Genomic DNA, 10,695 nt, shown 5'->3' on the forward strand with positions numbered 1-10,695 from the left:
ATAACCTTTTACTTTATGTCATAGTGGAATTCTTAAAAGCTTTGTTGATATGAAAAATTGAGAACTGTATTGTAGTAGCTTCTTATGATTTGTTCGGACTGTAGTTCTTTATTTTAATCTTCGAATCATAATCTTGCCCACGATTAAGATTCTAAGTGATGGTGAAGAGTTGCCCAGGAAGAAGAAAGCAACTTTATGTCATAACAAGTTATATTTGTTGATAAAGCATGGGAGAGCTCAAAGGGAAGGCTTTTATGGGATTCTAGCTCTAGCACTTTTTGTCAAAATACATCAACTAACACGAAAAAGTTGAAGGGTCCCTCTGTGTAATACACTTTCCTGGATCATTTACTTTGCTTTGCCTAGTTTTCCTTTTCTTCCTTCAATCTTTTTATGGATTTTTCTGTCCATAAGTGCCATATTTTAGTACATTTATGAATAATTTAGCCTCTTTCTGTAGAAGACAGAAGACTCTCATGCACTCAAGATATTTTTGTTATCTATTCTACGACATTCATATGTTAAGGCTAGAGACCTCAAGTAAAGAATCCATAGTACATTGTCCTTGTCTTCAAGGAACTCAGTGTATTATGAAGGAGATAGATAGGAACACAAACATCCATTACATATGACACTTTATGTGGCAACTCAGAGCTCCGACTACATTATTATGGCAGCATCAAGGGTACTACTTACTACTCATTGTGCCTTGGGATATCAAACAAGGCTTAACAGTGGTTATTGCAATTTGCCTAGTGTTCTGGGGTAAATAAGAATTTAGCAAACAAACAAATAACACAAGTGAGGAGATTCCATCCAAGTAGAGGCCAGAGCATATGTAAAAGCATGAAGTTTTGAAAGTTTATGATGTGTCCAAGGAACTCAAAATGGTGCGATAATTATTTTGTCCTTCTTTTGCCCTATAAGAGAGAGAGATAAGACCATAAAAAGAGATACAAATAAACATGGAAGCATAGAATGCATTTAAAAAAAATAATTCAGGGAAAATAGAGGAGATCGAGATTTCAAAAATAAGTAAAATATCTCATTTCAATTAAATATGTTTTGGCCTGTAATGATATACAGAAGAAGTAAAAAAAAAAAAAATCACATTTAGGGAGCTAAGCAGATAGAACCAAAGTAAAGAAAAAGGTAACTAATGATTGGTCACAACAGAAACAAACAAAAAGCCTTTTATTATTGAATGATACTAATGACTATTATTTATTGAACACTAATTGTGTAGCAGATACTGTGTGAGCACTTTATTTTCTCATTGACTACTCCCTGTCTTTTAATAAGTACTGCTCATCTTATAGGCATAACTATTACATCTACTTTATGGAAAGATAATTGAGGATCAGAAAGATTAAGTAATTTATCCAAGAATATATATTTGCAAAGAGGAAGATAGAGTATTTGAACCCAGTCTGTCTCTCTCCAGAGTGTTAAAGGCTAAACCATCGTGCAAACTGCCTTTCCTACTAACATGTTTAAAATGACCTCATAAGTGCAGATGCAGAATTTTTGTAGTTATATAAATGATATAGAGAGGCAAATCATGATGCACAGAAAACACACACACATACACACACACACACACACACACACACACACACAAAACCCCAAATAAAACAATAACAACAAGCAACTTTTCATAGCAGAATTTGGACATGTTGTTTCAAGGGAGACCTGGTTGAAGTTGTCATAAAATAATACGGTGAGGTCAAAATAAACCAAGTTGTTCTACCTTTAAGGTTTTGGTCAGAGAAAATAAAAGCATCAGAGTTTATAGTGATATATACTGAGTAGAAAACTGTTCTGGATTGAGAGTGATAGTAATTATAATCTGTGATAATAATGCTTGGAGGAATTAAAAGGGAATGCATGCACAAATCCATGCATTGTCATATTTGGGAGGCATTGCTAGTCTCTTTCTCCTTTTTTTTAGCCATTTTATTCTAAAAACCAATTATTCTTTCCATCATGTCTAGATTTCTTTGTTATTCTCTTTCTAGGTCATATTTTCCTTTGTATATTTTCCCGTGGTAAGTAATATATATTAATAAGAACATTCTCCTCCAACCACACATCTAAGATTTGTCAATTTATGGAATGCTGTGGGGAGCTGTATGTAGGACAATAAAAATTATTACTCCTGGCGGAATGAATGGGAGGTGAATGGTTTGTTCTCTACTGGAGAGAATAACGGAGAGTTAGCCAAAGGATTTGGAATTTTGGGATGCTGTCTCTTCCCATGTCAGGAGGCTGACTTAATGATGTATTTTCTTAGTTCAAAAGGTATTTCCTGTAAATTCAGGAAGTTTACTTATCAGTTGGGAAGTTTAATTATCATTCAAAATGCAGGTTTTGGGGGTATCACATATTAATCTAGGTCAGAGTGTGAACAAGCCTTTGTGGGCACATGTTATGCAGCTTTAGAGATTCAGAATCTCCAGAATGTCAATGAGAGGAGGTGATAGTGAGGAATGCTCTGTCTGGGTTTATCTCTTTACTGAATTTGATTTAGAGTGAATTGGGGTGCGGTAAGGAGTAGAAGCAACATGGCAATTGGTCATGAATAGCAAATGCTTTCTTTCCCAAAAGAGACCATGTATAGAAATCATAATATATCTTTTGGCATCTGACAGGGGATCATGGAGATGGTGGGAGGAGGAAGAGAGGGGCTTGCAAATACAAAAGAGAAAGTTCGGACCCCAAGAATCATTTAGTGAGAGTATAGCTACGTAGACCACACAAAGTGATGATACAGATATGCCTGCCATGATGACCTTAAACATTATCAAATATGAACTGCGACTTTTTCTCAGATTTTGGTGGTCCAAACAAAAAGGTTAAACAGAACAATTTACATGGTTTTGACTATTTAGAAGGAGGAAACATACCAGGATGTCAAATGTTAAAATCACTTTTCATCACAGTTCAAATGGAAAAAGAGCAGGAAGGGGCAGGAATTGCTCAGAGAGAAAAATGAACTATCATAGCATATTAACAATACCCTTCCTTTACTGGCATTTTAGAAAGCAATCATCAAGGTATTTTTCTTTGACTTTAAAAACAAACAATATTCCCAAGGGTTCTAATAAATTTACTTAAAAATACTCACATGTTTAAAGATTTCTGACAACTGCATTCTGTATATATAGTCAAATCTGATTTTATCAGACTCTGACTTTGGTTACATTGAGGATTCATTCACAATAAAAATATACTGTAGATAATAGATTTATAACCACATTATTTCTGTTTATTAGCATTAGGGACATAACAAGTGCAGAACAGATAAGGAAAATATACATTTGTCAGGGGAGAATTCTTTTCACATTGCTTGTCAGATTCTGAAATGGAATGTAGTTAATTTCTCTCCTTTTTCAGTTCAGTAAGTTTATTTTCTTAGAATCTATTCTCTGAGTTGGTTTTAGGGAACTGGGTCCAATTAAATGCCATCTTGGATATAGCTCAATATACAGCCGTGGCTAGCATAATGAGAAATTACATCCATAGAAGAAATTCGAATCTGAGAATAAAAATTAGCAACGACAGGAATAAAGTACTACATATCACTGAGAAAATGTGGACTCATTAATGTTTAATAATTTAATGATCTAAACTGAAGGAAGAGTGCTCAGAAGACATGCCTGGGCAAACAACCACTTCTTTTGCAATTCACACAGAAAGAGATATCATGAGATCCTAAAAGGCAACTATCTGGTTTTATTTGTGAAATAGGGAAGAGACCTGAGAATTAAATATTAAATCAAGTTGTATTCAATGGGGGAGCCTACAGGAAGATTCCTGCTGAGATTACCAAGAGCTTCTTCCCCATGCCCTTAACACTGCATACCCATCCCTGGAAAGGAAAACAGATTTAAATTGAATTTCTTGAACACCGTGGATCTCTCTCAGTCTCTCTTATTGTTAACCTCTGAGAAGGGACCACACTCTGTCTATGGGGCGTTATTCCTTCTCTAATAAACTTTTCTTTGTCTCTAACTCTGAGGATTCACCCTGTTCTGTGTCATTTGGACCATAATTTAGTAAATGCTATTATTATATTGCTCTTCATAGTGAAATGCAAAATATAAAGCGTACTTTGTTGGTCTTTTAAACCATTTCAATTCTTAGTATTTTAGTTTTTTGAGGAACCTCCATACTGTTTTCCATAGTGGCTATACCAATTTGCAGTCCCACCAGCAGTGTCTTACAACAGATAATTGAATTAAGAAGCTGTGGTACATACATACAATGGAATATTACTCAGCCATAAGAAGAGATGAAATACTGCCTTTTGCGACAACATAAATGGAACCTTGAGATAATCATGCTAAGCAAAATAAGCCAGACAGAAAAAGTTGAAAATCACATGATATCACTTACGTGTGGGATATAAACCTAAAAGCAACAAACAGGACAAATGAGCAGAGACTCATGGACATGGACAATAGACTAGTGGTTACCAGAGGGTAGGGAGAGAGGAGAAGCGGGGAGGTAGACGAGGTAAAGGGGGTCAAATATGTGGTGACAGAAAGATATCTAACTATAGGCAGTGAACACACAATGCAATATGTATATATATGCCTTACTGTTGAATCGTACACCTGAAACTTACTAGATTTTGTTAACCAATGTCACCATAATAAAAATAAAAATTAAAAAAATAAATGTTTTTAAAAGAACAGAAAAAAAAATAAACCATTTCATAGGACTGTTCATTGGAATGTTTCAAAACCTTGAAGATTTAAACGCTTTTCTTTTGAGATATAATAGAAATCTGGTAGTAAAAATTAACCCAGATTTAGATGGATTTACTTCATCCCTTCAAGCATTCACAGAGATTATTTATATTTTGAAACAGAAAATATTAGAAATAGACAAAACGGCATATTCTTTTTTATTGTTCAATATAACTCACCTTCATAAAAGTCAATATCTTGAAATATCAACCAATCCAGCAATTGCTTTTCTGTTAAGTACTTCATACTGTTTGAGCAACTAACAGGAAACAAGATTAGATGTTTTATATAAGCCATTGATTTTTTTCCTGATGAATTCAAGTAAAATTGCATAATTAAAGTCACATAAACTACTGTTCAGGCACTTTTAAAAGGCTAATCTGCTTGGTGTTGGTTCAAAGTATCCTGCTGTGTGCACACGGAGCAGAGATCAAATAGGTTAAATATCTTACTGCTGCTAGAAACTTGATAAGAACATCATTGAGCCTCCCAAGCCACGGATTTCCTATGCTGGAAGAAATCATAAAATGCCAATGTCAATGTAAACATGAGGGTTGATCTGTTAAGAAGATTCATGATGTTTATTTTCTTTTGTTATAAAATCAAGAAAAAAAAGGCATACATCACTAATATTGCCAACAAGATACCTATTTTAGGGTTACATGGAGTAAATAACTTTTGGAAAAACAAACATTTTTTCATTGTTTTGTAGATTTTGAAGATTGGATTCTTTTTTTTTTAATTGATAAAACAATATATACGATTTATTTCCAAAGTACATTTATAGGTAAACAAGAGTGATCATTAATATGAAAAATTTATCTTGCCGGATTTTTATATACTTGTAAGCAAATTTGTTATTTTTTCTGTTAGTACTTCTAAGAGCAGAAAAGCAGTAGACTATCCTGTGAGTTTCTGGTCAATATGAACTTTTCTTGCATATTTGTTCATGCTTTAGTATCATAATGATTTCAAGTCACACTGCTAGTTTTTCTTTATTTTTACAAAATGGTTTTTAGGACAATCCTTTAATATGAAGACACTAAATTTTATTCTTACTGACTAAAACAGTTTTTTTTTTTAAGAGTTTAGTTTTCAAATATATTTCATAGTTCAGTTTGGACTAAGAAGAGAGGCTGCAAACAGTAATGAAATTTTCAAGTTCTTAAACTACTTTGCTTATTGTCATAGTTTACATTCTTTACACAGCCTCAGCAAGCATTACAAGTCCTCATGGTCTTACTGCTAGTTTCTACAGAGCATATGACACTCAGTTTTCCTGTACTGAGAAGGCTATAACTCAAAAATCATTCTACCACTGAGAAGCTTCAGGATGAAATGATATTCCAGATGCCAAGTCTTAGGGTGAAGTACAAAGCTAGAGATGAAAGGACTCATCAAAATGGCATCTTTTCACATCTATTTTGGTTGTCACTGATATTAACTCTCATTCACTAATTTCAAGAGCAGAGGAAAACAATTCTAAACTACCCGCATGCTTATTCTAAAGTGCTCTAAGGAAAACTTTCCCATTCTCAAATTTTGGAAGTGTTAAATGTAAGAACATGATTCATCAGAATAAAGCATATCATTTCATTTAGAGCATAAAATCTAAAGAGTATAATAAAAGAAGTCACATATTTGAAAATGATGTCCTATTACTCCCTGCTAGTGTGATGCTGGACTTCAGAATAAAAAAAAATCAGTTTTAGAAATCAATTACTTAATATTTTATCCTATATTGTATCTCTAGACTTGATGAGACCATATAATAAACTTCAAGAATTCTTTATTTAACTTTGCTTTTCAGATACTAAGAAATGACTTTTTTTGGAGGCAAGATATTGGCTTTGCGAAGAAAATTTAAAGTTCTTTATAGAGATATCCTAGAGGTAGTGTAATTTTTGTGTATTTTTTAGCATTGCTAGCATATGATCTGTGCAGATAATGCAATTCTTATCTATCTTAAATACACTAAAGGATATATAGAAAACGTATAAAATATAGCCAATTAACTAATAGTCTATAATGAAGAAAACTAACTCTTAAGATTATCCTTTGGTTCCCATTAAGACAACTTTTTGTATTGATATGTTACTAGACACAGGATGCTATAAAAATTTTACACGATTGAGTTGGAAGTGTACTAAGTTTACCATATCAAAGAAAAAGATGATAAAAATAAAGATGAGGATGAAAATGAAGAATGGAAATAATTCAAATATCTTTACTTTAATATATGGATATTTTTGGCAAAATTCTACTTCCCAGATAATTGTTTCAATTATTCACTTAAAATTATAAATAATTTTAACAACTTGAGTTCAAATTAATGTTTTCTTATAAATCATTGGAGTAAATAAAACTTTTTACTGTAACCGTTATTCTAATTATATGTAAAAATTGAAGCTTACAGGCCAAAAAGCAAAATATTGCTTCTTATATAATCACTCTCAAAAATGATTTATACTATTTTTCAATTGAAAGTGTTTATTTCCAGTCTGTATTTTTAATCTTGTGCTTATGACATGCAATGAGAATCCAATTAGCTAATTTTTCTGTGTGTGAGAAGAACCTGGGGTTATCTTCAACCATATGGATACAATGTTAGAGCATTTTATCTGGCAAAAATGACAAAAAAGCAAAATGGTCTTATGAGTAGACTACTTCATTTTGTACTTGCTCATCTGTCTTTATATTTCACATTACCTTTTCTTAAGTTTGTGGCTTGACAGATAGTTAAGCCAGGAGATAGATTAGGCAATAGATTCAAACTGAACATCTTTTATTTCAGTCTACAAATGTTTCATCAGGTTTTGTCATAAATGCCTGTTTCATTTTGATGAAACTTCTGATAAAAGTAAAAGAAGTACAATGCCATCATTATGAATCATTTTAATTTTTTTCAAATTATTGATTTTAAGAACATAACTTTTATTGAAAGAGAGCCAAACTGGTAATTAAAGTGAATTTAAATTTTTGGTCTGAATTTTTCATCGGGATGATTTAGAATAAGATTTTTAACTCTCTAAAAGACTTTTAGCTGAATCATATATACTCTTTTCAACTTCTCATTTAAACAGAAAATAAGATTGGTTCTGGCAGACCCACTATTGAAAAAAATTTTTGTGTGCGTGTGTGTGTGTGTGTGTGTGTGTGTGTATGTACTGACATGTCTCTGACATGTCACTGACATGTCTCTGACATGTCACTGACATGTCTTTCTTTATACGCTTCTAGCCTTCAGAACTGGAAAATTTACTTTCTCTGTTCTAGAAAAGTGATTTAGTCCCTATTTGTAGAGGTAGAATATGATTCTGGTTTGTTTTTTTTTTAAAAGAAAATAATACGTACTTTTGAAAATGAAAATTTTGGATATACCTAAATCTGTTGTTCAAGAATGAAAAGAAAATACAGACAGCAGAATCTCGTGTGTTTTTTAATAATGATAGATAAAATTGTTCGTCTTCAGAAGTTTGTTATATAGCACACGCCAATGCATGCATTTATAAATTATGTTTATTTTAAAACATACAATAAATCTCTGTTCTTTCTCAGTGCTATGAAGAGTAACAACACTAAGGTTTTAGTTTTGGGGGAAGATCATGTCTGGCATAATAAACCAGTTTTGAAGTTTAGTTCTTTCCACATTACGTAGTTGTAGAAAGGAGTTTTATTTAACAGTATTTTAGTAGTTAAAGGCAAGTGATTTTAGTCAGTGATTGAATTGCCCTCTCAATTCTCCACAAGAAATCATTTACTATTTATTGAATAGTGGAATAAGCAAAGTGAAGTTTAGAGAAAGTTACCAGAAATTAAGATCACAGAACAAAGCACAATGAAAACAAAACTTTATTGAGTCAAAACATTGTTATTATTTTATTAAAATAAAAATTACAAATTAAGAATAAAATCTGAAGACAATATGAAAACTTCTCTTTTATCATGTATTTTAATAAAAGTATTGAGCTTTTTTAATCCTATTCTAAGTTTAATTTTACTTTTCATATTCTTCTCTTCAGAGGTCTCTTGAATTATTATTATTACTGTTATTATTATTTTTTCTAGGAGTTAGATTACACCTAGTAGAATAAGATATGTTCTGAATAATATCACTTACTTTTGGTTCTACCAGCAGGGATTGCTGCAGTCTGAGCTTGTGCTGGTGTATAGGATCTTGGGTGCTCTCGTGGACAGATGTCTTTACTTAATTGTTGCTTAGTTAGTGAGAAGAAAAGGAATCATGGTCGAGAAGGGAAACAAGAGTTTGAGGCTGCAGCAAGGCTTGATGGAAAAACTAAAGAGAGATATGATTCATGAGGTCAGAGGCTAAGATGACTTGAAATAGAATAGAAAGGAAAAATAAAATGAGTCAGGAGGGAGGTTCAGCACTAAAGTCATGACTGTGCCAAAGGCCTAAATGTGATAGAAGCAGACAGATGAGACAAAGACATCCGTAAGTTTGGAAGATGATTTTGCCCCTAAACTGTTTCTCTGCCAGAGTGACCAGCTGCCCTAAAATGAGTGTTAGTCAGGGTTAATTATAATCTCCGCTATTATTATTAGTGTGGTTAATATAGATAACCAGTATTTTCCAAGTACGGTGGTGAATGAGTTTTGTAGGGTGTGGAGAGCTGACATTGGTTAGAAGGGTTTGAATCACTTTGTGCAACAAATGGAAGTGGCTTTGGGCCTTTAAAATAGAATAAAAAATAAGGGCATTAGACAGGAGAGAGACAATATTCCAGTGAGGGGAAATTGAGTGAAGGACTAGAGGTGGGAGTATTAGGCATCTGAAGGAGGAGGAAGAGGAGGTAGGATTAACTGGTATGGAAGACTGGTTTGTTTGTTTGACCCACACCTGACTCCCAAGATCCTATACACCAGCACAAGACTGGTTTGTTTGTTTGACCCACACCCGACTCTCTAGTTTAGTGTCTTCCCAGCTGAACCTGAGAAGCTTAGCCCAATCTAGATTCTGGAATCATTCTTGTTCCCAGAAATGAGGAAATTTAATTAGCATTTGGCCAAAACAAATCAGTTGCAAGGACTTTTTGCTGCTGATTCCAATATTTCCTTATTCTGTCTCACAGAGTTTCCGGCTCATGACTGCTATGGGATAACTGTGTCTCTGTTATTCCCAGGTCTCTGTTCTGTTGCTCCTTACCTAAGCCCTATCTTGTTTTCTGGGGCTCTGAGCTGTGTCTCAGTGTCTCCAGTTTTTTTGGGCTTTAGATATCTATTTTATAGGCACAGATGATAACCACAGGATTTTGGCTGAACATTGTGGGTACTTTCACCCAGATACAAAAAAGAAATGTGGAACTTGTTGAGTCATATCCTCCTAGAATAGTTTAAAAGTTTCAGCAATTCTGCATAATGAAGATAATGCTTGAAATAGTGATTGCCCTCTTAGAATTTAACAACTAACACTCTACAAATAAAATTGTAAAATATCTCCCAGTATCCCACTATCCTAATGAAATGACTTTATTCATTTTTCCATTCTCCTTTTTAGTTTTTACCCATATACACACGTCATTTTTACTTAGTTGTAACTATAGTGGATATAAAAGTTAGCATGCCAGAGCCACTCCAAAGACAAAATGTAAGGCTTGTATTCTAGTACTGCTATGATTTGAATGTTTTGTCCTCCCCAAATTCACATGTTGAAATCATAAGCCCCCAAATGTGATGGTATTAGGAGGGGAGACATCTGGGAAGTGCTTAAGTCATGAGGGTGGAACCCTCATGAGTGGGATTAGTGCCTTGTTAGAGACTACAGAGAGATCCTTAGCCTTTTACATGATGTGAGGGTACAATGAGAAGTATACAAGCTGAAGAGGGCCCTCACCTAACCACAGTGGCATCCTGATCCTGAACTTCTAGGCTCCAGACGATTAATAATCAATCTCTGTGGTTTACATGCTAAACACACAAT

General features: G+C 33.5%; 1 long non-coding RNA gene across 1 annotated transcript; it reads right to left on the bottom strand.

Annotated features, from left to right (window-relative positions):
* Positions 1-517: 517 nt before the first annotated feature.
* LOC120583816 (uncharacterized) lies at positions 518-9,082 on the bottom strand. Its single transcript, XR_005647875.1, has 3 exons — positions 8,875-9,082; positions 4,934-5,013; positions 518-920 (listed from the first exon to the last, which is right to left on the bottom strand). It is a non-coding gene; the product is annotated as an uncharacterized LOC120583816 (long non-coding RNA).
* Positions 9,083-10,695: the final 1,613 nt, after the last annotated feature.

Source organism: Pteropus medius, unplaced genomic scaffold, assembly GCF_902729225.1.
Source record: "Pteropus medius unplaced genomic scaffold, Ma_sr-lr_union100, whole genome shotgun sequence".
Lineage (NCBI taxonomy): Eukaryota > Metazoa > Chordata > Mammalia > Chiroptera > Pteropodidae > Pteropus > Pteropus medius.